Here is a 10,257-nt window from a genome sequence, read left to right on the forward strand (position 1 = left end):
ATTCCTTTGCCTGTGAAATGTAATTTGAGAACCAGCTCAGTTTACTCACCTCATGCTCCTGTGTATCGTCTACAGGACAGAATAGACATGGGTATGGAGGTGTAGGGGTCTTCTGCCATTGTTAAAAAGGCTAACAAAATGGAGTTTTTAATGAAAGTTCGGGAGGAATGAAGGCAGCCGAGCTCATTCGACACAGCCGCTGCAATTCCCACTAATTCTGACGTAAAGCAACCGGTCTCCATATATATCAAATGTCACCCTCCCCTCTTCCTCGTTCATTTTCTGCATCCCTCCTCCACCCCCTCTCCACCTTTGCAGCTGCCCAATTGGTCTCATGGGGGTCCTATCCTCCCCGTCCAACGGCCGGGAGGTTGGCCCTCAGCCAAGCGGGTTACGCCAAATCTCCACATCCCAATAAACGATTCTAACTTCTCCCAAGCTTTCGGCTGCTGTCATTCCTCGTGAAATGGTGTAGTTTTTGTAACAGCTCAAAACTATTCCTCTTTGCAAAGTCATTAAACACCTGCAAGAAGATAGCCAAACAGACCCTCAGATATCTAATATAAGAAGAAGATTAACAGGTTATAAGTATTATGTGCTGGTTTTTCCACTTTTTTGTAAGCTAATTGGACAGCTACAGGATATAAGCAACAGATGGTAAGAAGTTATGCTACTAGGATTGCATGACAGAATGCAATGCATTGCGGATTCTGGAATCAACAAGGAAGGATATTTTCTAGAGACAAGCTCGCATTCCCTTCTGAGATGATTACTAATGTTTTTATATGAGTCACCAGTTTATGGTTATTCTTCCATAGGTGATGAGACTGAGTATGAAAAACTGCAACTGCTAGTGTACTGAATCCAGATCAGGCCCTGCTGTTCCCCTAAAGGCATGTCCAGCCCAAGCCATCACATGATGTGGAAACACAAGTACCCCAGGGAGACAGGCAGCAGTAATGAACCAGGAAACAGACCTTAAGTGCAGAACAGTTCAAGTGCTCTTGCCACTCTGCTGTGTGTGGAAAAAGAAGCAGTGGTGCACATTTACATCAGTTAGAATGTTAAGCTCCACAATGAAACAAAAGGCTAAAAATGAGGATGAGTTAATATTTGAAAAGTCTGTCTCGTTTGTTAGCTTCTTAATATAATCGTAATTCAACAGAAGAGTCTAAACTACCAAAAATGTCATTTCACATTTCAAATGAAATGTAATAATACTGTATGTCCTGTTAATGATTGTACATTATATGTCCTATATAAACTAGTAGACTAAACTACTGAAAAGGGAGGTCTAAGGTCAAAAGGCAATTCCATAAGTAATGTAAAATGCTGTGAATGTTTCCACCACTTCGCCTGTTACAAATCTTCACCTGTTACCTGTGTGGTCATTGCAACCATCTCCAAGTCACAACTGAAGCATAACTGCCTCAAGTTTTTGGAATTTTGCAGATACATAAAAACATTTCAGCAGCTTCATCCACCAAAATAAGAGTTCCAAATTAAATATGTTATTATTACATCAAACACACACGAAACAATCCACATACAAACACCTCCAAGAAAGACAAACAAAAATGCAGAAACATACGGTACTGTACCAGACCAGCAGTATCCCAGCACAAGGGCAGACTTCAACTCTTCTTTGTCTTTGGAAAATACACAGTGATAGTCCATCACTTCTTATGTAGGAAAAAGACTGAAGAACTAGGAATGGAAGTTTTCCCACTTTGGAAAATTCAGTCAGTAGGAAAATCAGGTGCATTAAAAGCCACTGGAATGAATGCATTTAGAGTAACACTACACCCTAGCAGAGTCCTCTTGAAAATATCCTCAGGTTGGTGTAACATTTTTGTTGTTGGTGACATTTTCTCTTCTTCCTAAAAGTCTGCAATCACAATTTAACTCGGGTGCTGTCTGGAAGGCAAGCAAGCCTAATGTTACCTCTCCTCTGTTTGCCTCTGAGACCTGAAACCTGTCACTGGTGTTTGTGTTCAACTAGCATCAGGGTAACAGCGTCTTCGCCTCCTCCATCTGCCCCGCTGTCCCCGCGAGACTCTCCCGGGGAGTTCTGATTATTACCAGTCAAGCTTGCCTCACTGGCTCTATGGGTGAAAGGCCAAAAGGCAGCTTTTTGCGTGGTGCACAGAAGGGAGACCGTTGGTCTTGGTTATTCCTGGGTTTATTGCTACCTTTTCCCAAAGTTCTCAGCAGTTCGAGCCTTCACCTGGACGCTACGTGAGGCGCCCATGGCAAACGAAAATCAATCATGATCAGAGCAGCTCTATGACGTTAGAGGGCTTGTACGTCAATTAAAATTGAGGTTCCTAGGAGTTGTTTCTACAGGATTTTATGTCATGGAAAACAAAACTGATTTTTAAGATTACAAATGACAAAAGGATGTTGTCAGTAAGTACTGTATTTTAGAAAGTCATTCTTTTAGCCTTCTTGGGACACAGGGGTCCAGGTTCTTAGTTAGACATAAAATACTGCGTGCTATTTCAAGATAGATTGGACTTTTTTAAGCATTTCATATTGATAATATCAAACTGTAATGTTTGATACGTTAGGAACTGGATTCCTAATGAGCCCCGAAATGTGATGTCGAACCAAGCCTACAGTAAGTGTATCTACAAGGTCAAACAGCCCCAGGCACAAAGCAGTTAGAAGAAGGCAGCTATCGCATTATTAGAATGTTTCCCTATTTCACCAGACTCACTGCCCACAAAGCAGCTCACCCAAGAAAAAGGTTATTGGTTTGTCTTGCCTCTTTACTGTATCACATTAAAACGTATCCTGGACTTCCAATTGCATGTAACATCAGAAGCAGAAGCCTGGCTCAGAGCTCTCTGAACTCGCGGCCTAGGAAGGCGCTGTTTTCGGTGCATGTGAACCAGGTGGGTATTGCCAAGGCTCTGTTTTTGCAAACTCAGATCAAGCAGTTTTCTACCGTACATAGATTCTTTGCAATGCAGTAAGGCAAATCAACCACAGACAAATTTCCCTCCTGACTTGGGGAGTAGGTATATCAGTTTCAGAGTCTCCAGAGACTGGCAGCTAAGATTATTAATGCAGCCTTGCTGGGTCTCGGAATGACAAGTTCTGTAAGCCAGCAGTAACCCATGCAGTGTGTGTGGCAGTGTGATATACTGTACCTCTTGGTATCTTAGACAGGAGACATTAAGACATAGTATACAGTATGTATGGAATAGTCTCAAGGCTATGTAAACAGTATTACCTGTTTTTTTTTTAAAGTAAGCAAAATTGCACATTTACACTGCAACACTTAAAAAGTATTGCAACAGCAAATTCAAAACATTTTTTTGTTGTTCATGCAATCAGTTTGTACTGGTGATTATGTGATTAATATTAATAAAACAATTATGATTTATATTTATGTAAGTATACTTTGATTAAAACAATAAAATGATGGTCCTCGAACCATAATTTCAAGTGGCCATAGGTACTATACAGTATAAGGACACATTGACCTTAAATTTCAGAGTGTAAAAGGACTTCGTCTCATATCCCTTTGAGGTACAGTAGTAACTGCATTAAGTCAGAAAATCACAGAAAACAGTCATATACAGTAACTTACTCATGTATAAATAGAAAGATGAAGTTTCTATTTATACACATTATTTATTCACAATCTCAGTGAAAACAATTTACTGTGTACCATTACTAGTAGTTCTCTGAACATAATAATCACAATATTTTATATGAAAACATCTTCAATTATGTATTCAGTTTCTTTCTAAAATGTACGTATTAAATGGAATTAAAATAGCAAATAGAACATATTTACTTTACAGTACATTGTGTAACGTCATCTATACTGTAAATTATATGTTATAATAAGGTTCACCCAATAAAATGTTTATTCATTACAGCCCTTTGTTTTAATATTCTGACCTGTTTATAACTAAAATCTAGACTTTAAGTTAATAAACTGAGACAAATTACCTTTAATAATTATAATGTATATACTTACATGAGATATTACAATAAAACTGCCAGCTTTCCTGTAAATTTACAAAGACTTGTAGTTTGTAAGGTGGTGCAGGGGCTAGCATTGCTGTTATCCAACACTGGGGCCCAGGGTTCAAGTCCTGACCTGGGGTGCTATCTGTGGGGAGTCTGGATGTTCTCTCCATGTTTTCATGGGTTTCCTTCATGAAAGGAAGCTCCAGTTTCATCCCACAGTCCTAAGACATACTAGTAGGTTAATTGGCTTATGTGAAAATTGGCCCCGCTGTGCGTGTATGTGTTTGTGTCTCTGTCACAGACTGGCGTCCCATCCAGGGTGTATCTGGCCTTGTGCCTGTTGCTTGCTGGGATAGACTCTGGCTTCGCATTGACCCTGTACTTTGATAAAGCAGTTAGAAAGTGGGTGTGGGGATTTATTTTGGTAGTGAGCATCACAGAAGGTAAAGCACAGAAACTAATCAACTGTAAACTTCAGAATTCCTTGTGGTGCTCTCATCATGACTTACATTGTCCAGATAGACGAGTGGGCCACGCATGCCACTATGCTTCACAGAAGTGGTGTTGATCTTTGGCATCTGTAATCTTTTCTTTCTCTGTACCTTATCTTTCTATTACTTTGGGAAAGGTTTATCTTGGCCTCGTCTGTTCATAAATCTTTGTTCCAAATCCCTTCTTGTTCATCTTTGTACTTCTGAGCAAATTCTGACCTACAGTACAGTAGCTTTTCTGCTCTTCATGCTGATGAGAGGTTTACATCTTGTGGTGCTGTATAACCTTTGTACTTCTGCTGCCTCAGTCTTCTTATGCATTATTAGTTCAGGTGGGTAGCTGCGTCAGCATGCGTAGGCTGCAAAGGAACAAGTAATAGGTTTATTCCATGCTGTAAAAAAGAAGAAAGAAAACTCAACGTTTCGGCCGTGGAGCCTTCTTCGGGTGTTTGAAGAAGGCTCCTGAACAAAAAGAGACACCTAGAACACCTAGACAGTCCTAGAACAGACCCCAGTGGTACTCCACTAATTTCTTCAATGACACACATTAGCTAGTGGTCCTAGAACAGACCCCAGTAGTACTCCACTAATTACTTCATTGATACACATCATAGCTAGAGGAGTGGTAGTAGTACAGACCGCAGTGGTACTCTATGAATTACATCAGGGATATAAAATTAAGAAGAGCAGTGGACCTAGTACAAGCCTCAGTGGTACTCTACTCATTACATAAGGGATATACAATAGGACGACCAGTACAGATCCCTTTGGTACCCCACTAACTATACTACTCCTATTTGAGCTCTCACACCTTATCTGTACTGTTTTCTATCAGGCAATTTCCAGTCTAAACACACGCATTTCCCCGAATGCCTGCTGCCTGTAGTTTGTTCTAGAATATCCAAGAAGCCGAAGGAGGTGGTTGTGGTAGGAGCTGAGCAACAGTGGAAACTGCCGCAAGATCTGGCAAAGGGCGCCCAGAGGGAGAGATATTTCCGTGTGAGAGAGAGGAAGTGGGACAGATACGATTTGGACTTTGCCCCCAAACATCTGTTTAACAGCTCCTGTTGGATGGTACTGCCATTATTAACTGAGGATAAATTATTTAAGTGCAGTTTACTGGTTGCTGCATCTTTCTAATGAGGTTACAAATGACTTGTATTTTGATGAACTACCAATTATACAGTATATAGTGTAATATTTTAAATATGGGCATGCTTAAATATTAAATACCTTTTTTATTTTGACACACAGTTAAAACAAACAGAAAAAGGAAAAGTCCCTGAAAAATAATATTGGTGTGTTACCATGCTTATATTCCAAAGTTTGTTGTCTGTAGTTTCCCTCTTTTTTGTGGTAAGCATTTCTAATACTCTACTCTACTTCTCACTGAAAATAGGTCTTACACTATGTGATCCCCGCCGACAGAGGAGTTTTGACTTCACTAAACCTTTGGTAGCTAATGACATCACCCTGAATCAGGAGCACTTGAAGAGGAAGATATTTGGCAGTGTTCTCCGAAGTGGTCCTGAGGCTAAAACAGCACAGTTTCCAGCTTTACAGGAGAATCATTCACTGATGCTCAAATTACAGTGCCAACAGGGAATGACTCACATCTCAGGCAACACATGTAGTAAATTCCCTTGAGACTTTTGTTACAGAGACCTAGTAAAATGTGCCAGATTGAGATAAACTCTGCTTGTGCATCAGGACACGTCCCAATTCATTCTTTATCATCTTGTCCAGCTTGTCCAACCCCAAACCTGCAATCTGTCTTGGTTGCCTCCAAAAGAAACTGTTCAAACCCCAAAAATAAGGTGACTCTTCAAACCTCAAACACATGGCTTACATCACCCACAGCTCTGTTAGTACAAATACACATGTTGTCTGTACAATGTCAACGGCAATATCCAGGCAATGAGTCATGTTAAAATTTTTGTTTTACATTGGATGTGAATGTTGCAAAGTACCTACTGCAGATTTTATTAAATGTACAGTATTTGAATAACTTCTGAGAATGGCTGGCTCATGAGATCCCAGTTGTGTACTCAGCACAAAACAGGGGGCTTTCCTTACGGTAACAGCAAAGGTAGAATTTAAATGCTGCACTAGCAATATCCTCCTGTACTCCCATCATCACATACACACTGACAGAGATGGGAATAGAAGCACAGACACAGGAAACAACACCGAAAGTCCTTTTAATGTCTTCAGGGCTCCTTATTGATTATAAATAAAGGCTATGCAATTTGTAGTATTTTTTTTTCAGGGGAAATAAAATGTGTAGAAGCGGGCTGTGGGAAAACAAAATCATACCTATATTTAAATAGCTAGCTGACTTTATTATTATTATTTGTTGTTGTTGTTGTTTATCATCAGCATGCAAATAATGAAAATGCTGGACCTGCTGGATTAATAAGAAAACTTTTATAAAAAGGGGCTGTTCATGATTAATTCATGTTGTGAGCAAGGGCAACGAAACAAATAAATTTTGGATGAGGATTATGTCATTAGTCCACGCTTACTTTGTATGCAGTGAGGAGGATCTGTGCCATTTGACACTCCATGTGTATTTCCATTAGAATAACATTACACAGCACTACGCACATGCATCCTGTATGCAGGGATGATTCAAAGGGAAATCCAGAGCAAACATCACAATTTGCAAAATAACATATCAAGTCATCACACACCGTGAAAGCATTCTCTATAAAGACACAACTCTTCGCCTTGGTAGCAGTAGCAGTACAATATTTTGCTATCAAAGATGGCGAATCTCAGTTTCAATTTGTGAAGTTTAAATATTGACGCAGCTGACTTATTGTACCTATGATTTCTTTTGTTTCCATGCAGACCTTCTAGTGTGTCCACTGACTAGCCAGAACATATCAGAACGACAGTACATGAGAACATAAGAAAGTTTAGTACAAGTGCTGCGCCATACTGTACATCTGTCAATGGTGGATTCTCAGGTGGACTGCCTGAAGATGACTGATTTTTGAGATTCAAAGTATAAAATGGCCTAATATGTTTTAAACTGTAGTTTGGGACAGTTGATGTCAGATTGTTGTTTTGTGCCAGATTTCGCATCTATGCTTTTATGTTAACACGAGAGAAGCCTACAAATTACATAATCAATAAAAAACATTATTGATCCATGTTCTTGCAAGCATGTGGGTATATAAAAAATACATTACCACATGGAAAAGAAGGAAATTTAGATTTGAAACCTAGAAAACAGAATTTTTATGGATCTGTTTACAGCACACGTTCAAACTGATGGGAGTGTTTGTGATTTTAGTAATGTTTCAATAATTGCTAGTAACAAACAGTATATGTGATGTTGTTTCTTGTCTGCTCTTGTGAATGTAATTTGGGCAATGATCTTGACAATTATAAGTGATCAAACTATAATTCAGCTTTTTTAACGTATAAAGCATTAGAAGTCAGTTTTAGCCGTCTTCGAGTCACTTTGGGAGATTGCATTGAAAATATACAGTAGGAGGACTTTAAATGGTAACTGAAGTGACTTTTTCACCGATGGCAATAGTTTTTCACCGCTTATCCTGTTGTGACACTGCTTGGAAAATCTAGAAACAAATAAAGTTTGTTCCTTTGGAACAATTACACACATCATCACAGTTTGAGCGAACTGCGTACTTCGACAGAAAAGAGGGATGAAGCTTGAGAAAAGAAACGAAACCAACGCGCTAAATAACACCGTCTTTCCTGTTGTTAGGGAGTTAAATTTCCGATAACAGAAAGAGCTGAAACCTGAAATAAGCTTCTGAGAAGTAAATGTCAAAGCTCTTCTGAAACATTTTGGGAGAAGTCAGTTTCCAGCGGGCGAGAAAATGAAAGAAACTATGAAGGACGTTACTTGTTACCACTTTCCCCTGGTAGTCGGCTCACCGTTACGGAATGGGGAACCGAGATGACAAATTGCCTGCGTTCTGCAAGGCAGGCAGGCAGGCAGGCAGGCAGGTGCTGCTTCCGCGCTCAGTCCTGCTGGTTTAGAGGATGAAGAGCACCTGGCAGCCTCCTCTGAAGCTGCACTGTTTTTAATTGCTCCGAAGCAGCAGCTGCCAACCTCGTTAAATAAACAACAGGTCCTGCACCTGTTCGGGGGAAACCTGACCCCCCAGTGTCTAGCCAATGGGGAGGCAGACAGGTACAATCGGCCTGCATTGCCCCCTAGCAGAGAGCAACCTGGGGGATCGGCAGCCACCTTTTCACTGTTGCTATTAGAAATGAGAGGGTGAAGATTAAAGGCGCACCAATTAGTTCTTCTCCTCAGAAGAGGTCACTGCTGCATTGTATGGGCTCTAATGCTCCACTGATTACTGCAGCTTTTTCTATGGGGTAATAAGCGAGTGCCCTGTGAGCGACCGCTTTTTGTCTTTTTCCTGCCAACACTTTCTTGAATGAGATAGTAGGGGGCGAAGAAAGATTAGGAAAGATCAGGGGCATTTAGATTTTTTCCTTCCATCCATCTAAACACCAGTTCAGGGTCGCTGGGGGAGCCGGAGCCTATCCCAGCAAGCCCAAGGGGCCCAAGGCAGGGTACACCCTGGACAGGACACCAGTCCACCGCAGGGCAAGTCCGATTTCCTTTTATGAGAAAAAGGTATCCGTTTGAAAGTTTATCAGCTCGTGTGCTGGAAATTAAGACTGGTATAATTAATTTTATTACTAGCCTAAAGCAAATGTTGAATTTAAGAGTTCACACAAGCCATGGAAGCCCTTTGCTTATTTATTTTGCTAACTGCAACCTCTTTCTCAGATTTCACACTGGCCAGTTTGTACAGATTTTCTCTTCAATTTATTTGAAGCATACATTCATAAAGTCTTTAATGAAATGACATTGAATCCTTTTGAATTGGATTAATTTGAAGAGATCTGACTTTTGATCTTTTATGTGCAAAACATTCATTTTCTGGGGACAAATCTTGAATTTAAATCTGCTTTCCCACTGAGAACCTTGCCCCATCACCGTATTTTAAAAAGATTGTCCATAAAATGAGGGAGAGGGCATTTTCCTCAAGAGCTTAATGTACCTTATAAGTAGGGCTAGATAGGTTAGAAATGATGTCCAGATTAAAATCTATGATAACTACTGTATATGTCTAACTACTGGACACTAAGCGATTCACAGGCGACTCAACATGTCTTTATTTTAACTTCGTTACAGGCGACCGTTAAGTGACACATCCATGCATAGAGAACAGTTTCTTTGGGGTCACCTAAATCTGCTTTTCATGTCTTGGAAGACCTACAGTAGACCTACTGTATACTGCATACTGTACATTGAAACAGGACGTCCTAACTCACCCGCTGGGATTTCTGAGATAAGGGTAAAGATGCAAAATCATATAATGTATTTAGAAATAGAAGGGCAAAAAAGCTGCATAGTTTTTGTGTCATACGGAAATTTCCATATTTGTGTCATTCGGCGTAAGCCATCTTTAGTGTTTCTAAGTGCAAACGACACTGCAATAAAACAGTAAACAGATACACCCTGGCAACAGCATCATCAGCTTCACCCTCATAGCTGTGGCTAGTTTTGTTACAATTAGAGTTTGACCGAACTACTCAAATTGAGTTTTTACACAGCAGTTCGGTAGAAGGTCAAACTTGACTTTCTTCTGCTTTTCTACTCATAAATATCTCGCTTCCTGAGCACTTTTTTTCGCGCATTTTCCCGAAACTCCTCCCTCCTCCCTGACCTGTGCCGCTGTTGCTGCCTTCCGTGACGCAGGGGTATATGTTAGGCTTGACC

This window comes from Lepisosteus platostomus, chromosome 8 (genome assembly GCF_059453375.1).
Source record: "Lepisosteus platostomus isolate fLepPlt1 chromosome 8, fLepPlt1.hap1, whole genome shotgun sequence".
NCBI lineage: Eukaryota > Metazoa > Chordata > Actinopteri > Semionotiformes > Lepisosteidae > Lepisosteus > Lepisosteus platostomus.